At 36.3% G+C, this 23,001-nt stretch overlaps 1 long non-coding RNA gene across 2 annotated transcripts in view; it reads right to left on the minus strand.

The window, feature by feature from the left end:
* Positions 1 to 23,001, minus strand: part of LOC122159892 — a 199,930-nt gene that overhangs the window by 33,029 nt on the left and 143,900 nt on the right. For both annotated transcript variants that reach the window (XR_006168694.1, XR_006168693.1), the window contains exon 6: positions 21,600 to 21,896. This is a non-coding gene — a long non-coding RNA (uncharacterized LOC122159892). The remainder of the gene's footprint in view (positions 1 to 21,599; positions 21,897 to 23,001) is intronic.

Raw genomic sequence — 23,001 nt, forward strand, 5'->3', positions numbered from 1 at the left:
GTAGTTCTTGTGTGGTTCTTTTTGTTGTAGTTGTTTTTTGTTTTTTTTTTTCCCAAATACTTGTGTATTTACTCTGTCCTGCCTTGATGCAGTAGTTGCAGCTGAGAATCCTCCTCAGAAACTTCAAGATTGATTGTGAGAAATAGTTAATATGACTATTTATATGCTGACATGAAAGTGAAAGACATTGTGTTCCATTATTAACAGCCAAAGCTATTTAGTGTCCAGACTAAAAATTTAATAAAACCACAGTATTTCATCAGAATTTTACACACACAGTATTAGCCATTATTCTGGCTTCCTGATAAAAGATCCCAATTAAGCATTTTGCTTGTATTAAAATTGTTGCTTAATTGCTCAGAAATCAAGTTACACTAGTACTACCATTAGCTTCTGTAAATTGGCACAAACACCATCAACAGATGAAGCATCCTTTAAATCAAATGCTTGTTTTTGTTTCCCCTACCAATGCACAGGAAATGGGTACATCCATTTTAAAAGATAGTAAATATTTCTTTTAGCACCACAGGAGGGATTCATTGTAATGCAGGGTATGTACTGTAGTTATTTTTAGGCAAATGCATATGAAAGCAATTAGATGGAACATGTAAATGTTAATTATATTGAGGGTTGGTTCTTTCGCCTTTTTTTTTTGTTGTTGTTGTTGTTTCTTTCTTATTTTTATTTATTTATTTATTTTTAAATCTTAAATGACCTCCTCAGAGAGAAAACTAAAATTTATTCTTAAAATTGGTTGCTTGAAACTTTTTCCTGCAGGGAAAAACACTTACTTCAACGCTCTCTTCCAGGTTTATAAAACATTGAGACACTGGGTAAGAGCCAAAGGCTAAATTACAAGGAGGTAGGTGAGACTACAGCCAGGTCTTCAAAGGTTCTGGACCCACCAAGCTTTATAAAAGAACATTAGTGGGATTGGTTTTGAATTTGTTTTTCTTTAAGTTAAAATAAAACACTAAACAAATATCATCCAAACAGAGACACTTTAAGTAATACTAGCACACTGTAATGAACAACAATGTAATTTAAGATTTAAATCAAAATCAAATAAGGGTGCAAATAATACATCAATAGGCTAGCCTCAATGCTGGTTATTAGATCAAATTAGATCAAACAACTAAAACTAAGACTAATCAATCTTTATAATAGTGATAATAAGCTCCTATAGGTTTGGTTATAAACTCAACCGATGTTTTTCATTTGTGCTAGTCATAACTCATCATAGAAAATTACTAAGTATTTTAAAGGTGAAAGAAAAACAGAAGTCAATGTCAAATGCAGCTGCTCTGATGCTTCTAATTCTTTTCTCTCTGGCCCCATATTCTCGCTCCCCTACAGCGTGTGAAAAGGATACTAAAATAGTTGAATCCTGTGTAGTGCTATTCTGGAGCCATGGAACTCAGTGCACTGAAACTTATGCAAGATATATTTACCAGTGTAAATTAAAATTTAAATAAATAGTTTGTCCTTTTTTTTTTTCTTCCCCATTGTCAAGATACCGATATTGAAAGGTTTTAAAACAACAAAACGACATTTGGAGCATCAGACAAAACTTTTATGCTTTAGCGTAAATGCCCAACTCAGTTTTATGTTTTTCTCGCCGTCTTAAATAAAAATATTTAAAAATTAAATAATTTTAGTTACTCATATATATTAACTCTATTATATATTTTATATGCGGCTCAAGACATGCTCAGTGTGGCCCAAGCAAGCCAAAAAGTTAGACACTCAGGACAAAAGGAGCAAAACCACAGTTTCCTTCCACTGAGAACAACGTGTCAGAATGATAAATTTGAATGTTCTTGACAAAGGTTGGTCATTTAAGGATTGCATTTAAAGCTAAATCTAGAAACAAATACGAACAACTTATAATCAAGATATTTTACAATTACCTGTTAAGGAACGGGCAATAATTCAAAACAATCCATCGCTGGAAATATTTTCTGCAGCAATAAACCTCCACAATACTAAAAACAAGATGGCAGAAACAGTAATCAAAGGGATCCTAAAGAATTATATACAGCTAGGATTTTGTAGGAACAAAAGGTCATTTACTGGGTGACCCAATGTATTTGTAACTGCCTTCTGGAGCCTTGCTATTTCCTAAGAAGCAGGTTCCAGTTTGCAAGTCTTTATTTCAGTTTTTGTCACCACCACAATCTTTTCAAAAACACTGGACTCCTTTCACACAGTGTTCTGAACAACCAAAAACTATGATACTGTGGTCGTTGCCTACTAAGGAGATATAACAAATAGATTTTATTAAGCTATACACCATCATTAGCTTATTTTTCTTAGCATACTTGCTGATCACTGCTAGAAAGTACTGCCAAATAGCATTAGCAACATCACTTCAACTCACATCTAGACCCAAGTTTCCTAGCAGGGACTAGAAGACTTGACTAATTTCTGGGTTCAACTGTTTCCTTTAACTCTGGCTTTTTCCATTCTCCTTTCTGTCTACAGCATTGCTCTTCTCCTTACTTGAGAGATCAGTGAGGAGGAAGACAATATACCAATGCAAATCACCATCAAACACATATCATGAAACAATTCCGGTTCATTTGATATCGCTTACCACATTGACTGTTGATTATGCAAAATATAAAAACATACATTGATTTTTTGGTGGATTACAGCACATCAAGGCTACTAGAAGAGAACTGGATTATGAAGCTTAGCCATTGTATTTTCTGTTTTAGCTCAATATTCTCTCAAGATTAGTGACTGTCATCAAGAAAAACACAAACCTCTTCCTTCTAGTAGTTCTATACCAAGTTTTCCCTCAAGCTATCCAGATTTCATGCTGTTTTATCAAAGCCACATAATATATTTATAAAACAAGAAATTATTTGTTCTTATCAGTCTGATAATGTGATCTAGATTTGAACTTCCTACAAAATGTGCTAAAAGACATTCAGACCATACAGGAGCCTTCCAACAAAATGGTGTTATACAAGCGCTTCTCTGATAGTAATATCTCCTATTTTATTTTGCTGGCCCACAACTTCAGAGGGGATGGTGGTGGTATGGCAGTGGAGGTGGAATCTTCCTGCCAATATTCTGTTACATTTTGTTGTCATGTGACAGATGGCAGCAGAGAAGCATTCTGATAAAACCATGTCTGACATGGAAGTGCATATGAAGCAAAGGTGTGGAATTGAGTTCCTCCACGTGGGAAAAAGTGACACTTATTGACAATGCTTGCTAAATATCCACGGAGACCGAACAGAGGATATGAGCATAGGGTGGGGTGGGTGGTGCACATCAGCAGTGAGAATGGCAATAGTAGTGGGAATGGCAATATGAAAGAGAAGCTATGTTCTGAAAAGCCATGCACAACTGTCACGCTACAAAACGAAGAGCATCTCAACCGGCTCATCTGCACAAATCAGCAAACATGTTGATTTGTTGAGAAGTTGTGTTTTGAAGCTGAGAATTTGCTCTATCAAACATTAGTATTGTGCTCATTGGACTTGTTTTGATGGAAATAAATAGGAGGCATTCCATTCAGTGCAAGCTACATACATCTGCTGGCTTCTACATGTCAATTGCTCTAAGTAATTTTACTTAAGTCTCCTCATCACACAAAATTAGCGTAAGCACGAATATATGTAATATCACCTGGCATACCTCCAAACTCAAAAAAAAAAACCAAAAAAAACCCCAAAAAACAAACAAACAAACAAACAAAACAAACAAACAAACAAAAAAAAACCAAAACCAAACCAAACCAAAACAAAACAGCCAGAAAGCCAGTACATCATTTTTCTTCTTCATTAAGTATACCCTCACTGCAAGAACTGGCTTCCTTATTTCCAAAGTAAATATGTAGCATCTAATTCCATACAATTCTTTTTCAGCCAATTTAAAATTTTCTATGTATGTTACTGTTAAAAGATAAGACCAAAAATGTCTTTTGTAAATTAACACAGATTTCAGAACAGCTCCTAAAAGCATGTTGATATTCTTGTTAAATGTATACTGTAATGTCCAAGTCCTTAGCGAAGCAATAATGCATGATACAATCAAAGTGTGACTAGAACAGGGAAGAGAAACCATATTAGAAATGTTCTTTTCTAGGACTAAATGGAAGAAGAGCAGGTTAGATCCCTGTTGAGGCAGGGATTCAACGCGTTAGCTTGCATAAGTCTTGTATGAGAGAATATAGCCATTTCAAAGATCAGGACTTTGGCGACAAGACAATTGACGTGCACAGGCTGAGGCTGTGTTTCAGTGAAGGATTGATCTTAGCTTCTCAGTTTCTGCAGCAAAACTCTTTCTTAACCACCCTGAAAAATACCCATGGGGATCAGGCCAGAGCTTGGATGGGATTATGTCAGTTATTTTGTAACTTCAGGCAGCAGCATTAACCATGGATAGTTAAATTTATATTATCAATGCTGCTTCTGACTAGTTTTTGCATTCCTTCTGATGTCTTAGTTTGAGATATTACTGTATAACTGAGTGTTAAGCTCAAGCTCAGGAGGCTAATATTAAACAATTTAAGCTATCCTGGTCAGCACAAAGCACTGAAAATCGGGGCTCTGGGATTCATACGTAGCCATACTTACTAGGATAGTAGTTTCACAACACATAAAGCAAACCAAATAGATTTTCTAAAACTACAACAATAACCAATAAACAATTACTATTTTTTTTAATAACTTTTTATAAATGTATTTCAGCATCCAAAACTGAACAGAACAATGAGATGCTTCCCCCTCTTAAATAAGCAAACCACCAGCTACCAGCTGGTAACTCATTCATGTAGCTTACTCTCTAATCAACTCTATTTTCATCAGATTTACCAGACAATATGACAGGCTATGCAAAAACCTGAGTGCGGTCATTAAGAAATAAAGAGTTAGGAGTTATACTACGAGTTCTTATTTTATAGGAGCTGTTCACATATGTAAGGAAATATGGACATTTTGGAAGTGGATAAAGTTCATGTCATGGACGGTGACGAAGACAGGACTCGGAATAAGAAGAGAAATTGAATTATCCAAAAATACACGGGTGTTTTTTTCTGTGAAGAAAATGATCGAGATGCAGCTGTCAACATCCTACAAATAGAGAGACAAACCAATCTCTTTTGAAAGAAGTGATCAAAGACAAACGCTGCTACTCCAAACATCAGTTTTCACATAAAAATCACTGAAACGTTTTTTCAGTCAGAATTACTGCCTCTTGTAATAACGCAGAAAACCTCTAAAGTCCTTTTTCCTTTAGCACCAAATCTCCTCTTTTGCTGTTTCTGCAATATAAGACTCCAAAAAGAAGAAAGGAAGGCGAAGAGGCAGTAGGAAGGAGGGGTGAGAGCAGAATATTTTTATGGTAAAGAATTTATGGTTTATGGTATGCAAAATCTATTTTTCTTCTGTTGGGAACTTCAGACAGTCAAATCCAGTAAAAAGTTAGCAGCCCATTTCTGGAAATGTATGTGCTTGTAAACAGCAACAAATGGAAATAAGCATCACTATTATTTTTTCAAACTGCACAATAGACCTGCAAGTATTAACACGGCACTGAGGAACCCTAAGTCTGAAGGTTAAACAGATAAATTTCACAGCTACACATCCCTCTACACAGGCAGAATGTACGTCCAGAGAGTACAAGATTTTCTTTCACAAAGACACAGTTCTTGCAACTACTGGTAGAGGTTACTATCAGAATTGGATATGGCATTATAAATCTATGAACCTAAGGCCCAGAAATGAAAGTAATAAAACCCATTAATACAGGCACTTGAAGGTACTGAAAGATTACTTTAAAACAGTAGAAGTCAAAAGCAAAATCCAGCATTAGACTCAACCTCAGCGAGCAAATAAAGCTCTAGTTCAAACAGAAACCGAGATAAACGTGTGATGTTTACTGCCCATTTAATGACCAAACACAGAACATGGAAACAGGCTTGGAAAGCTGTGCATCACGGTGAAGTAAAAAAAAAAATTGGTGTAGGGGCTCTTGCATAGATGCCCCCACAGTGCGGTATTCACAAACAAGAACTTGAGAGAGAATTTATGAAAACACTCAGAGTGATGATGGGATGCCTGCAGGTGCAGCCTTGGGCTGACTGAAGGAAAACATGCCTTTCCCTGTAGACCACAATACTGCTAAAGAACTGCTGATACAATCCTTCTACCACTGAACTTAATTTAGTCTGGACTTTAAAAGTTGATATGAACCCTGTACCAATTCGATTGTTGTAAGAGAAGGAGAGCCATACAGTAGATAAAAAGCATCAAGAGATGATATTTCAATATTCAATGCATAAATATTGCCATTTCTTGATCTTCCTAACTAAATATGGACTCAAGCAGACTTAGGAAGTCAGAAGTTGAAGTACACCTTAAAACTTCAAAACCCTTCATGCTTAATTCTATACGGAGCCAGTAATCTAGTCCAGAGATGTCTGAAAACATCCATGGTCGTTTTTTTTTGTTTTGTTTTGTTTTAAGAAGCCCTTCTTCTGTCAGATAGATGCTGCTAACAGCCTTGTCAGCCTAAAGCTCTCAATGAAAGAGAGAACAGATGTGGATAATATATCAGGTATATCACAGTTTTTCAAAATCTGCGTTATCTGCTTACATACATCATCAACACCAGTCTCTAGTCCTACAGATAAGCAGAGGAAAAGAAAAACCACACATCAGAGCAGCAGCATTTTCTCTAGTAGACAGTATACATTCTGATGTGTAGTTAATGATTTCAGCAATGATCTTGTGGTTTCCTGGAGACTTCCTCTCCTGCCACCTTCACCAGGAAATTTCTTTATTGATGAGTTCAAGTAATACAAACTTCTGTCTCTAGATTCTGCTCAATTTTTTTATTTATTTATTTTTTTCCCCATCAGTGGTTCAGTTCAACTTCTATGTTGTAAATATTCTTTTTAAAATTTAAACATTATGTTGGAATGAATGATTTAATAGTTATTGCTTTCTCAGCTTTATAGAAAGACTGCTGCGTTACAAAAAAAAGGCAATGTTCAAATACAGACAGTATCCAAACACTGTGTTGATATAAAGGCACAAACATTGTCTTATTTGACACTTCAAGGATATTCCCAACATTTGTAATAACAGTAAACCAGGTGGAACAAATCTCTGAAGAGTATAAAATAGAATATCCAATCTTTTCTAATTACTTTCCAAAATCTTTATGTCTGCTTCACATCTGTCTCTTCCATACTTGCTGTATTTCCCCCCCCCCCCAAGTAAACCTTGAAACAGTTGTTATATTTGCAAGATAAAAAGAAATGCAACATCTGGATCTAAAGTCAGCCAGATGGCAGCTATTCAATGAGGACACAGAATTTCACTTCTCGTTTGACCTGCTGTAATCCATAGTGCTAACCCAGTGATATGCAATGCCCTGCTTCTCTGCACTATTTCAATTCTCTTCCTTTGTGCCCCTCATGCATCTGAAAAAGTTGAATCATACACTGGTTTGCTGTTTCTCACATTCCTCCATTTCTCTGAAGGCTAGATAAACTTTAGTATAGAATAATGGTAGCTAGAAAAAATAGAACCTATGAAAATAAGGCTGGATTTGGTGGTAATTAAGACCTCTCAACCACCCCATTCGGAGGATAAAACACTCACAATTTCCCTCTGAATGTATTTAAATTGCCAGATGACATATAGAAAAAAAACGTCAGTCTATATATACTTATTTTTATTCATATATTAATTCCAGCAAAGCTATCAATGTGGCTTTAAAGCATTTTCTATTGTGTCTCCTGTGGCCTGAAAGTATTCTTAGAATGTAACTTTTTCACACATATATCCCCAAACAAAATGCTTTGAGATTTCATTCCGGTACTTTTATTAGCTGAGATATTAGAGCCTGTTTTTAGCTTCCACATACTCAGGGCATAATTTTGTTGTCACTGCTACTATTAAAAGCAACTGTTTAACATGAAGTTAGTCATGAAGCTAGAAAATATTGAAAAAAAGTGTCAAACTGAACATATGTAGTAGCTTTTTCTGAGAATATTAGCTTGACTAATTATATCATGGACAGAATTTGACACTCAGTATTTACTTAATACGAATGCAAAAGCTAAGTGAGTTACATTTTTGAAGGGAGAGACTCATTTATTTGACAAATGTCAAAGTTGTAGGGTGGAAGGGAGGTAAGAATAAAACAAAAGGAAAAGAAAGGACCAGCAGCTAGCTAAATCCTGTACTGAAAGTCTGTCCTCACTAAGAATTTCCTCTTTAGAAATAAATCATGCATAACCTCACATTGCCAAATATCCAGTCAGGAAATCAGGACAACTGCAGATGAACAGTCAGAAGACCAACAGATCACAAGAAAAGAATTTACTCTGGCAGTCTGTGATTGATTAGCTTACTGGAAAGATATAAAATAAAAGGAAGAGAAGGCCTTGAATTGTTGAGCTTCAATTCTGCATACATAATGCAACAATATATACAGCAGATACCAGAATCTGTTTTCTAAGTACTGAAAGAGCAAGATCCAAAATTAAAGCAACAGAACAAATTTTAGTGAAACAAAAACAGGAGAACACAAGTGTTAGATGAGCACTAATGGGGGAAGAAATCATACAAATTCAACAATTTTAAAAAAAAAAAATACAATAAGGAGATCAGATTATATACTGAAAAAGCAAAAGATGGCAAAATAGCTGACTCGAAATGTTTGTAGCACTGTCATTAGAGCATGGGTTAAAAGCTCACGTCGCAGGTACTCAGTGAAAGCTGCTGGAGGATCCAGGCAGAAGCAAAGCTAGTAAAATATAGATAGAAAAAAATGCCACCAGAAACTATGTAAGTATAAGGAACAGATGAATAATCTTGATGGTTCACGTTAAACAGAACTACCACCATTATGATTTAAAGCAAGACACACTGGTAAGGAAGTGAAGAATGGAAAAGCTAAAGACAAGATGATGCGTCAATAAAGTGTCTCAGATCAGCAGTAGAACAGTTGCTTTCAACACATATGAAGCTATTGCAAACTGGAAGGTAGTCAGATTCATGGATAAGATTAGTGTACGTGCCAGTACCCAAGAAACAGTACTGGAAGAAGCACACAGCTACAAACCAATCCCATTGATACTGTCTGGAAGGAAGGTCATGGATTCAAAGATTAAAAAAAAAAAAAAAGACAACTGTACCAAAGTGAATTGGTCTGACATACATCCAGATGAGGCACAAGGGACAAACTTCAGGACAACAATCAGTCACTTTTGAATATTTTAATTATCACCACTCTTTTGTTGACTTCACTAAAGAATTTGATTCAGTGAGAAATGATCTGTTATGGCTAATGATGCTTGAAATGTGTTTTCCAATACACTTAGCCAAGGTACTGTATTTAACTTACAATGCTTGCTGCAACAATGGTGAAAATAACTTAAGAATGGCTCTCAGAAGATAAAGGTGCACAGGAAAAGGTTACTTGTATCATCCTGTCCAGCATTCTAACACAGATGACAGAAGAAAGCATTAAAAAATGGGAATGAAGGTCAGCGGATTTTCACATTTCTTGCCAAACTGTATGAGGATCCGAAAGACATTCTCAATGCAGCATACATAATAGGTGTGCACATTCTTTAAGAATCTCTCCAAAATTAAACCGAAACACTCAAGCAAAGATTTTATCATTCTAGTGATAAGAAAGGACATCAGTTGATTGAAGATTTTTTATATATAGCCTCAGCCACTGACTAAATTAATTCCTATGCAAATCATATTCGAAGGAAATGGAGTAATAATACAGAACAGAAAGACTAATGTACAGAAAACAAACAAACAAAAAGTATGAATGAAGAAAAGAGCTTTTGAAGACAACAGCTTCAAAAAAAAAAAAAAAAAAAAAAAAAAAAAGCCACATGGAGAGAGAGTTAGAGAAAATGGGGAGGTCCAGAAATTGCAGAGATCTGTGCTGGTATGGGCACTCACAGCGAGACAACTATGGCAGCACAGAAGCTTGCATGTCTTATGTGAGCTTGCTGGTTTGAAGTCCCAGTAACCTAGTGTGAAGAAGCAAATTCATTCAAATTTTCTGCTTATGTCCTCCTTTATGGGTGTGGCTTTTGGCTTTATGTTTATCAAACTTTTTTCCTATTAGTTCCCCTATGTTGTTAAGCTTTGCTTCAACATCAGTTTTAAAGTATACAGAGTAGTACAGGCAGTGAGACAATGAGTAATGATTTCTGACACAAATCACAATCCTAAAGCTTACCACTCAGCTTCAAGTTACTTCACTGTTGCAGGTAGGACTGAATATCATGCAGCTTTCAGATTGCAACATTTTATGATCTAATAAGTTTTTAAGTGTCCCACAAGTTGTCCATTAATGATTAGTTGAACACTTTGTGGATTACTTCATTGGAAAGAATGATTTTATGATGTTTTACATGCTATACACCTTGCTGTTAATGATAAAACTCAGATAAATACATCAAAAACAGCTTCAATCTTTTCAGTGATAGCAGCAGATGGCTGTTTTGCCTCACACTCAAGTTTGAGCATTCTCATACAAGAAATTAATAACTTTCCACATAGATATAAATATAGAAGACAAAGCTGAAGAGGCAGCTTCTGGGTTTAACCATGTCAGAGTACAAGTTACCCACAAAAAGCTGCAATGTATGGGTTTAGTTTCAAAGTTTATTTTCACTGAACAAAGTAGGTATAACTTTGACTATGGATATGTCCCATATAAAAGTATTAATGCAAATATGTACATGCATTCTTACATTTTAAATTGCTACAACATCTACATCATCTACAACATCTAGCAAAAGTGGTAACTCTTTCTCCATGACTCACACTTAACCACTGAAGTATTAAATTACATCTAATTCAATTAAATAAATAGTATTTTAATATAGTTGTCATGTGAAAAGAGTGGAGAAGTTTGGTAGAAAATAAACCCTATTGCATTCCCGCTCATTTTCAGATATCAGAAAGACTGGGGGTGGCTAAGCTTAGATTGAGTGATTTGGTGCTCTGTGTTTCATTGCATTCAATATATGACCTACCACAGTTAGATTCATAAATAGCACACTGTGTAATTCATCTAAATGCATCGAAGGGGCTCTCACAACTACTCATAATGAGTTTAGGAATACCAGTGAGAACTGCCACAGCTAAATTAGTGACTAGTGCAGTTTAATAAAGCAACATTCTTTTGGAATGCTGGTGATAAACACGCTGTCTGCAAAACATATGAATTTAACCAATTACAGGAACAATGTAGCTAACAACAATCATGTTAAATCATGGAACAGCTCTATACAAATTTCTAAGTTTCCCAGGGAAGCAATCAGTATAACTGAATGTGTAAATCATACCCAACAGATGTCCATAAAAGGGGTAGTGGGAGGCAGAGTTTGACTGATCCCAGCTTGTCTGCAAAGGTATCTTCCTGCCACCTCCAATTTTTTTTTTTTTTTTTTTTCTCTCTTAAGCCACTTAATATTTTTTCCTACTTTGAGGCAGAGCTTTAATAATTCTTGTGAAACACACCTTGGTCTTGCAAGGTTTACTTGAAAACATGTTTTTGACAGAAAAATGGAGAACTGCTGGCTCAGGAAAACAAGACAATTTATAAGTTAAAATAGCATCATTAAGTCCCTGTCCCTAAAGGATGATTACAGAATTTGGCCATGGGACTTCCACTCTGCCCCACACTCTATGTTGGTATTTTCTTATGAGTTAGCATATCAGGTCCCCCTAGTGTTTGCTAGAAGCTAAGGGTCACAAATGCTGCTGCTTAGTGTACTATCACAGACAGGATTATCCTGTGCTATTCCGCCTTTGCCTTCCCTCAGGAGATGGACATTCCAAAAAGTCACCTCTAGTACATGTTCCACAAGAGGTAAGTGGGTCCAAAGCAGTTTACATTTCCTCCATTACATGTAGTACTTCCAAGATTGCTTTTCCTTCATTACATTCAGATTTGTGTGAAGTAATTAGAGTAAGCCCAGTCTCAACTGTGCTAGGGACATGTTGTAAGAATTTGTGCTAATTTTTGTATGGACAATTTTCTATTAGAGCACTAATTTGGCTGAACACTAGCCATTATTTACACTTAGCAAGACTACACAAATTATTTATAACTGGGCAAAAAAGTTCTAACCTCATTTCCATCAACGTCTGGAACAGCTCCAGTGAAGTAAAATCAGGTAGTCTCTTGTTAATCTGATGCGTAATAAAATCATATTTTATGCCAGATATTTGCCCATAAACTATACTGAAATGAACAAACTCTTACAGTTACAGTGTTACAGTTTGTAGTGAATTATACATATGTATCATGAAAATGTATTTCAGCACATCTTCAACAACACATTTGAAAGGAATCACGTGAGATCATGTGTACAGGAAGAGTCTCAGGCAGACTGCTAAGAAACAAACATCAAATGCTATCATGGCCACAGGTGTCAAAAAGAAAATACAGGTTAACTACTTCTTAACGAGCTATTAATATAGTATTTTTATTTTATTAGCTCTATGTTCAAGACTGTATTTCAGCAATTATCTAGATTGAACTATGCTAATAACCTCATTACATTCCATGAGCCTGTTCTTACACTAGTCCTTTTAAACATATACTAGATTTGAGGACAGAGATAAGGAAGAAAGTGAGAAAGTCAGGGTAAATTATGGATGTGCAACACTTTAAAAATAATCTCTTGAAGCAAGACACTCAACAAGAATAGCAAATCAAGCGAGAGGAGTGAATTTCTAGTTGTTCCTGGTTATTTTCTAGGAAGAACAGCTTTATCAAAGTAGTAACACAGGTAATAACTGTAGAAAAATACAGTCAATACAGAAAAATACAAAGAGATTTTATACTGCAAGAATTTAAAACATAATATGGTAAGATTTCTTTCCCCTCAGGCAGAAGCAAATGCAATCTGATAATTATTTCACAAGAAAAACCACATTATTTAACTATCCTGCAGCAAGCTAATTAGTTAATCTGATAATAAAGCAGGCAATGAGAAGAGCGTTTTTATCTTCTAAGATTAAAATGAGGAAATATGACAAGGCAGGTGTTAAGACAAAAAAAAAAGGAAGAATCAGGATAAAAAAGAAACACTTTGTAAGTGAAAAGCAGCAAAAATGAGTAAAGAGGATTATTAAATTTTTAGAATGAAATAAATGTGATAGTAAAAGCTGTATGAACAGTTCTTAAAAAAACAAACAAACAAAAACTGTTCTTCTAAACGAGATTTTCTTTTGTCTCCTTTACTGCAACATTTTGCTTCTCAGAATTCAGAATTTTTATACATTTAAAAAAATATACTCTGAGGAGTACAATGATCCTCGCCTTCATATTTACACAGTTCTACGAAACATCCTGCAAGGGTACTATAGTCAAAGTATGCATAAGTGGCAGATGTTAGAATAAAAATAAAAATGCCAACTAACAGTTTTATAGAGAAAAAAAAAAAAAAAAAAAAAAAAAAAAAAAAAAAAAGATTCTTTGGGAAGAAGTTCTGTTGATAAATTCACAGCACATGAGGGCACACGCAACACAAGCACAAAGCTAGAGACATTTCTGCCCTACCAGTCTCTGAGTGGAGCTCAACCTGATGTCCTTGCAGAACAGAAAGGTAGCAGGACTACAAAAACACGTCCAGTTTTATGACTCCTCAGTAACACCCAGATAAGGCTCAATAACCCCCAAACAGTGACTGTTCACATGCACATATAGATGGCTATTATTAGTATACACCTAAAATGCCTGGATTACAAAGATGAATATTTCACAGGAGAGTAGCAACTGGAAAAATTATCTTTCAGGGAGCAGCATCATTGCTAGTATTCTCCACATAGCAGAGGTCTTAGAAAAGGTATGTACAAAACTTCAAATGGATTTTGAGAATAGAGACATTTATCAGAGATGCTCTGATGTTGCCTATATTTTCCCAAAGGATGTTCAGGTCACTGATGCAGTTCAACCTTTGTAGTCCTTCTATTCAGTGCAATAGCCTGCGTCTAATTAAATTATGGGTCTAGCACCATGGAAACAAATACATTAAGCTTTTCCCAAAATGGTTTTATCCTATGCACCTGGAAAAAGAAAGCACTCCCTAACATACTATGTGAATTGACTGATTTTTTTTTTTTTTTAAACTCAGACTGTTTATGGCTTAGAGATACAGAGAACAGAAGAGCTCTTTTCTTGAACACAATTCAGTGATAATTTGAGTAATGAACTGGAGATATGTCCAAAGAAGAAAAAGAAAAAAAAAAAAAAAAAAGGAGGCACATTATGCTTGAATCTATAGCTCACCTACTAAAGTCAACAGGCAACAAGAAGCCAACTTCATCTCATCAAGGAAAAAGGGGACCATGTCTCAACAACTTTCTCATTAAAGATTTCTGCACCAGGATGCAATTCCATTACGACTAAAATGTTTTACTTATTACTGAAAGAGCTGTAGCTGTGGGCTGAACAGCACAGAAAACCAATAAACATGTCTTCCCAGAAGTTTCATCTCATTTCTTATCAACTCCTCAGACATCAGCAAAAACACAAATTTTGCCCACAAAACTCATGTTTCTGTCTTAGGCAAAAATGAGATTTCTAACGGCTTGGTCTTCCCATTTTCACTCAGCAATTGTTTAGAACATCTCAACAAAATTGTTTATTTGCCATCCAGAGGGATCTTGACAAACTCAAAAGTTCAACATAGCAAGGAGCATGGTTTTTGCACTTGGGTCAAAGTAATCCTAGATACACATACAGACTGGGAGAAGATCTCCTTGAGAATAGCCATGCAGAGAAGGACCTGGGGTTCCTGGTGGATGAAAATTTGAACACGAGAACACAATGTGTCTTTGCAACTTGGAAGATCAATGGTATCCTGGGCTCCATCAGAAGAGGGGTGGCCAGCAGGGACAGGGAAATGACTGTCTCTTTCTACTCTCTACTCTGCCCTTGTGGGGCCTCACTCGGACTAATGCATTCAGGTTTGGGGCCCACAATACAGCAAAGATATGAAGCCGTTGGAGAGGATCCAGAGGAGGGCCACAAAGATGATCAGAGGTCTGGAGCCCTATAAAGATGGGCTGAAGGAGCTGGGCTTGTTCAGCCTGCAGAAGAGACACCTGCAAAGAGATCTCACTGCAGCCTTCCAGTATTTAAAAGGAGATTATAAACAGGAGGACAATCAACTCTTTACCAGGTTAGACAGTGCTAAGGGGGAATGGTTTTAAGCTCAAGGAGAGAAAGTTTAGACTGAATGTCAGGGGAAAGTTCTCTACAGAGAGAGTGATGAGGTGCTAGAACAGACTGCAGATGCTCTGTACCTGGAAATGTTCAATAAAAGACCGGATGGGGCCCTGGGAAACCTGGTCTAGTACCAGATCTGGAGGTTGGTGGCCCTGCCTGCATCAGAGGGGTTGGAACTTGATTATCCTTAGGGTCCCTTGAGACCCAAGCTATTCTATGATTCTACATTGATATAGACTAATTACTACTTAGGTGTTCAAAACCTAACTTTAAATCCCTAGTCCTCACAAGTTTGCATTGGCACAGCTTCTACAGGTAAGAAACTCCCACTGAGTACTGGGCCTGGAATAAGTCAGTATATTCTTTGTCCCCCCCTTCCCTCCTCATCTTATTTTATACAGCTGATGATATTTTGAAAAATCAGGATGAATTTCTATGTAAACCTATCTCTGTATGCGCAGGCATTTTTTAGTGGTGTGAACAACAACAAAATCATGAACATTTGACTTTCAAAGGCTGGACTTCTTCTACTCTACTGATTTAAGTACTATGAAAAGCTATAGATGGCTAATTTTTTGCACAAGAGGTCACAATCTGAACACTTAAGGTCAGTAGATATTTTATTCCTGTGCTCCAGGTGCTGTGGCTCTTTAAGCCAGAGTGTGGGGTATGCACAGGATGAATCTGTATGTTCTTGCTGGTTTCCATGGGAACCAAAAATAGAAGAACATCCATAACTCAGTGAGGAAAACAACCTATACCTATCCATTTATCTATGCACAGATATACAGGCATGCATATGCATATTTAGTGTGTGTCTACAGATTGTAGTCATGGTGAAGTTGCAGATTTCCTATCCTCTCTCTTCCCATGTATACAATATTCAGACATTAAACCTAAGACTGATTCAATTTTTGTTATGCATATAAATAACTCAGTGTGCAGCTACCTGCTAAGAGGCATGGAACTTCTGTGAATAGTCTGCCACAGACTGTTCCCAAAGTTAAATTTTATTCTGGAAATGAAAGGACAGTCTAAGTCCCAGCTTCTCTCTCTCTCTTAGGCCAATGATTTAAACTTAAAAGGGCCTCATGCCTTTCAGTGCCCTCTATCTACAAAGTTCAGTGTGTCCTTTTCTGCTCTAGTATAATAATTACATATGCCAAGCTCTCAAATATACTATATAATCTGTATATTCATTGATTGTACAAGCACTGAAAGTAAAGTACTACAGATTTCTTGGAAGACAAATACTCCAAAATCTGCCACAGAATTAATGCACAACTTTATGTAAGCTGTTTACCTGTACGTCCTCTGATTAAATAGAATAAATAGAGCTAATGGTCATTCAGATGTGTTGAGAGACACATTGACCTTCCTGTAAAGCACTCCAACATCCTGTATAAACAAGCTATATTCTTGAACATATACACAATCCTCAAAATAAAAGCAGAAAATGTGTAGTATAGACACAAGATAGTCTGTGCCCTGAATGTTTATTCTCTAAAGTAATCACACACCGGGAAAGTGCACTCCACTGAGCATCAAAGCCTTCAAAATTCTAAAGCTAGTTTTTATAACCAAAAGAAAATGACTATTTAGAAAAGGCAACTCAGATCCTCTGGCTATCACAGCAGATATGAATAATGTGCTGACCTCAAATTGCTTATTTTACTCTCATAAAACAAAACAACAACAAAGAGAAGGGGAAGGAAGATGTAAAGCAATGAAAGCAATATGGGGCAAATACGCTATAACTTCTAGAGTTGCTAGCAAAATACTCCAAGTTCATCAAGTTTGACAGAAAATCAGGATGCATTTTAGCAGGTCAGTGAAGTGGGTGAGGTTGCAAGGTGCCAACAATTCACGGTTAGGAAAGATCAGAATACACATGTTTAAAAAAATATCATAGTGAGTTCCCTCCTGTTTCTTGAGCAGGTACATATTTCAAGACTTAGGGCCCCTCAGGGGCCTGCTTCTTTAATAAATCTTATAAAAGCTGAGCCACAGAGGTGACCCAAGCTCCTCTGACACTACCAACTGCAAACTGAAAATAAGATTTTAACAGAAGAAAAGCAATGCTATGTCAGACAAAGGTCACAACAATGACTAGTCTTCCTCCAAGAGTGGCAATGTATACTTTTAAGGTCAAACCCTAATCCTCCCAAAGTGGAACCCTTCTACCTCCCAGCTAATTTTGGTCTAGAGACTTCCTGACTTGGATGAGGTTCTGATGAATTTAGCAATTCTTGACAGAGACTGCTTTTTTTTTTTTTTTTTTTTTTTAACTAATTTCTTGAACTAATCCAAACTTACAGCATCCATAGCAACTTTTTCTGGGGCATTGCATAGCTCAATTATTTTTAGCACAGGGAACCCTGAATTTCTCTTTGTTTTCAAATTGGCTCTTATTACTATCACTTCATTCGCTTCATTCTTGTATCAAAATAGTGTGAAGAACTGATCTCTGTTTACAGTCTGCCCCAACATTTCTATAATTACTTTTATCTATAAACACTAGAGAAGTACTAGTTTCATAGAAATGTTTCACTGATAGTACTATGAATTTATATCCCTATTCCCTCTCCCACACAGAATTAAAAAGTGTGAAGAAGCAAGAACATGAAAGGAGGCAAGCCAACAGCGAAGTAACATTTATTCCAGTTGATGACCCAGCTTCTGCCAAACAAAGGCAGATGAATTGTTTTTATCTCCCTGAAATACTACACATTTCCAAACATAGCTCGTGAAAAAAAAAAAAAAAAAGAGAGTGTGTCAAGGTATGGTGTACCAAGAGGGACCACACAATTCTCAGAAAAGACAGAAACAGGGATGCAAGTCAAAGCACTACTGGATTTCAGCAGAACAGGTACTATCCAAGTGCTAGAAGAGAGTAAGCCATCTGTAACTGGCAAACGAAAATAGCCTCCCCAGCAACAGATCTAAAACACATTTGAAAGGAAGAAAAACAGTACCAGGATCCAGTGTTTCTGAAGAAGAACAGGAGAAAGTTGCAAGTGCATTCACAGAACTCTCCAGTATCCCTGGAAAAATGAAATGAATAGGAATTTTCTTGAAGCCTTTGAGTAATTACAAAATGGAGAGAAAAAAAAAAAAAGCAAAAAAAAAAAAACAAAAAAAAAGCAAAGAAATAGTTTTACAAGATGCATCTGGCAGGCAGCACGATGCATTGGTCCCAAGAATACAAAAGTTTTCTCATTAACTAAAGAAATTCCCCATGAAATCTTAAGAGAAAAGGGAAATGAGAGCTTCTAAAAACTTTCTTCCTTAATCCAAACATATCAGGAGTCCATTTTCTCACCTATCCTAGCAACTGGATCTCAGGACGTGGCATACAAAACATACAGGTTCTTCTCCATGTGACAGCTGGGAATAAGCACCCACTTGCAGTTAGAGTTTGTTAGCCTTTCTTTCACCTTCACTGTAGTTTAGCACTCCTATTAGATGCTCCTAGTCACCTTATCTGCTCTTCTTGTCTGCCTCTGCTTATCACTCCAGTTACTACAATTTTCAAGTCCTCTACCTTTTTGGCAGAAACAATGGTGATAACCCTTCATCTACAAATTTCTCAGTCAGGAACCATTAGAAGTCCCTAAACACTAAAAACACTTCTTCTCTCAAATTATTATGTATTTCTATAATAGAATGAATCAAAATTCAAATTGCCCATGGCTAGGTTACAAACAGACTAACTACATCATTAATATTCTCAAGCTTTTGAACTTCAGCTTTAATCCTCTGGATTTCAAGGAAAACATTCAAAATCGATGAGAACAGGAAAGCTTGGAAAGAAAACTTAAGGACAGAAAACTGATTGGCAGGTAAATGCTGTTCTAATAGTGTAGGTATTTCTGGAGAGAGATTAAATGCTATTGCACTATTGGCAATTAACTAACAAAAGATAGAAAAGAAACTTTCTGGTGGTCCTATTAAGCACAAAAGAAAGTAAAGGAAAAACTGAAAAACAGTACTCTGTGGCACTCAGTACTCCATTAATATTTCAGGTGATCACTTCTTCACCCTAACTATTGAAATAGCTGTAAATCACTTATATATTTCATTCTTCAAGATAACATATCACAGTTTACAATACCTGTACTAGTAATTTACAGGTATTGTATTGTAAAATTCTAACTTAGATTGGATATGACTTTCTCACTACATTTATATAAAGTTGAGTGGAATACAATGTCTATGAAGGCAGACAACTAATGAAACAGAAGTTTCTTGAAAAAAGAAATTGTGTAAGCAAATACATATTTCCTCTGCCATAAAATGAAAATCTCACCAATTTTACAAACAGTGATGTTGTCTTCTTTCAGCACACTAGTTAAGTCTTTCACACATCTCTTACAGACTTTGAAAAAGAGGATAAGGATAACATAAAGAAATTACAAAACACTATTTCTGACAAGAAGCCTTTGCTTTGATCTCATAATAAAAACTGAAGTTGTGAAAGAAGTTTGCATACTGATTTTAAGTTGTTAAGACATTTATTTCTTCCTTTAGCCAAGCCTGGTACAAGTATTTTTCTTGGCTCTGTAGAGTTAATTTTCATCTGTCCATCTTATTGCTTTACTTCCATTGAAGAATGTATAAAAATGTCTCAGGCTACCACAGAAAGGTTCACAAAGTAAATGAGGCAGTACTTTCTCCTTACCAATCTTACTTTCACTACAGTAAAGCATCACCCTTCTGATCACTGTTCTCTCTCTCATTCTCAGTGCCCATATTACTACGTATCAGCCTGGGAAAAATTTAGCAGTTATTACACATAACAAAACAACATAAATTGTAACAAATGCCTATCCTAAAAAGGGTTTGTTTTATCTTTATTCGATTATGTAATTAAATCCCGATACAAATAAAGAGTTACTACGGAACATGCATTTATTTTTGGGCTGTGAACATCAGCTTTATTGAGCTAAAATATGAAAATAAAATAATATTGTAACCATAATATGATCTAAGATAATTTTGGCTAGCCTTTAAGGTTCTTCATTAAGTAGCAGTTTTGGAAAAATTAACATTTCCAACTACCTTTACAAAAAAATATCAACAAGAAAATAAAAATCCTACAAAACTTGAAGTTGGTTAAGTAAAGACACAGTAAGACAAAGTCTAGATGATTGCTCAGTACCTATCCTATTTATCCTTATGTGACTAGAGAGATACTGGGCAGATCATTTCACAAACCATCAAAACATGGAGGAGAATAGAAAGCAGTGTATCTGTAACTTTCAGCAAAGCAAAAGCTTCCACAGCAGAAAGATTTATATCAAAATAAATACAGTATTACTTGAATACAATTCCGATTTACTATTTAAATCCACACAATTTGCAGAGCCTGAGAACTATACCAATAAACTATTTTAACAGTTTTACCCATCCTTCTCAACCTTGCAAATGATCATCTACAAGCCTAGGCCTCACACGTGTAAGGGAAAAAACAGGGGGCACATGCTGGGCACAGTAAAAAAAATTAAGTCCTAATTAGAACTGCTATATATTGCGCTAAGTTCCTAGTTCCATCCAGCCTCTGTTATACAGCCTTGCACTCGGGTAGAGTGCCAACAGTATGTAATAAGGGTGCACACTGTGCCAACAGATAACACTCAGAGACACAGTTTTAGGGATGAAAGCTGTGTTCAGGTCAGTACCAATGTTTCTCCAATAAACTGGAGCTTTCAGGGAGCTAAATTAGGACAACTTAAGAGGATGCTTTCCGCAGAGCTGTACAGTAGAGACTAGTGCTACACTGACATTAGGCACATTTACAGGACAGACTTTCTTTCAAGAAGTAAAAATGTATGCTTCTAGCCCCAAACAGAGAAGACAGAAAAAACCACATTGAAGAAAACTACAGTCATATCCATTTGTTTCCAAGTACAGATGTCCTATGTAGACATGCAACATTCTAAATTCCCTTCTACATGGTGTTTCTGCTCAGTATATTAGTAAGAGACTTGCACATGGACTCACAACATGCTTAACATATGAGATGGTAAGGTTCTTTGCTATCCCTTGCCAGGTGGTGGCAGTTACTAAAGCTAGAGCTACAGGTTTCTGCTAGCCCTATTAGTCAAGTGCATAACGAGGAATGATATACCTGACATAGAAGTATCAGCAAACATCCTTACAGTAAACAGTTACAAAACTTTTTTTACTGCTTTGACTACATTCTCCCTAATCAGGAATAACCCTGAAAGGAAATGTTCCCATGTATTTCACTAATTGTTTCAAAAATATCCTCATAAAAGTTCAAACCATTTTCAAGCTACTCCACATTCTTGCAGCATCAGTATTTACGTCATTTTATTTCTGGTTCTTACCTTGTTTCCCATGGGCTCACAATTGTATTTCCAGGTCCCAGTACAGAATACACGTACTTGCAACAGTGGTAGTTACTCCTTCCTTTTTATCGTTGTGAGTGACTTCTTCCACAATTAGTCCAAACACATCTTACTGTATTGTGCTCACAGCTCTCCATCCTGTTCTGCATTGGCCTCTGTTGTACTAGGCGAACATCCACAGTCGAGAACTCACAAGATGTGGAGCACAACCCACGGTATTTGGTCGAGGTTCGGATTCTTCCATGAAGAAACAAGGAGTACCACAAAGACCAAAATCTAAGGAAGCAGAATCATAAAGCCTGATTCGATCTCCAGTCTTGGATTCTGCAGGCAGTACAGACATCCCTCAGAAGAATAGCAAAAAGTCTTTAAGCTTCAAGGATGAGTTTTTCCTGATCCTTTTCCTCCTCTCTGAATCAAGAGTGATTTGTTCGTGCCTCTTGTATCACAGTTTCTATAAATGTTCTCCTGGACAGCCCTTCTCCCTGCTACTCAGTAAGGCTGTATGGGATACACAGCTGGTTCTCTTGGCTCTCAGAGACAGGTGAGTGCTAATAAGGCCACATTAGACTTTGGGAGAGAGAGATTGCCTGTTCTTTCACAGGTGCTTTCAGGCTTGGCTGAAGTGGCAGTACCCTAGCAGTAACTCAGATGTTGCAGCTACTCTCTTCTGCATAGAAAATTATTATCTCAAACACTACTATGTATCAGCTGTAAGCTACTGGCTTCCTAAAGGTCAATATTTAAAAATCAACAATACAATAGCAATGCCAGGTTGTTGTGATTTTGTTTCTAAACTAATTTATAACATACAAAAATTTGATACAAAACAACTGCAGGATAAGTTACTTGTTTGTGTTTATAGTTAAAATGAAGGGACTTCTGTTCGCCACAGGTAGGTAGGTCTGGAGAGAACTATTTTCCTTGCTTTTCAGCCTAGCTCACCTTCTAGAGATAGGCAGATACTTGCTGAGATAAACTGGAGCAGCTTCAGTGGAGCCAGACTATTTTTACAGGTACAGGAAATGTCTCACAAGATCCTCTGAAGAAACTTTCAACTGTCTCTTCAGTTCATCTACTGATAACTCCTTGAAAGAATACAATGTCATGTACTACTAGTCTCATATTGTAGAGATAGAAATGAATATTGAAAAAAATCAGTAATTCACTGAGAAACTGCAATACAACTTTCACTGAGGAAAAAGAAGAATGTCAACCAGAATAAAAAATGCCGTGTAGTGATGTGTTCTTACTACAGCTTTGTTTTTACACACACTAACATCAAATTGTATGGATCCCACTTAGTACAAGACTCTAGGACTGCAGGTATTGCAGTTTCTGAAGCGTTACAGTATGATCTACTCTAGCTACGGGAAATGAA

Source organism: Centrocercus urophasianus, unplaced genomic scaffold (assembly GCF_019232065.1).
Source record: "Centrocercus urophasianus isolate 14NV4802_14NV808 unplaced genomic scaffold, USGS_Curo_1.0 seq_17, whole genome shotgun sequence".
NCBI lineage: Eukaryota > Metazoa > Chordata > Aves > Galliformes > Phasianidae > Centrocercus > Centrocercus urophasianus.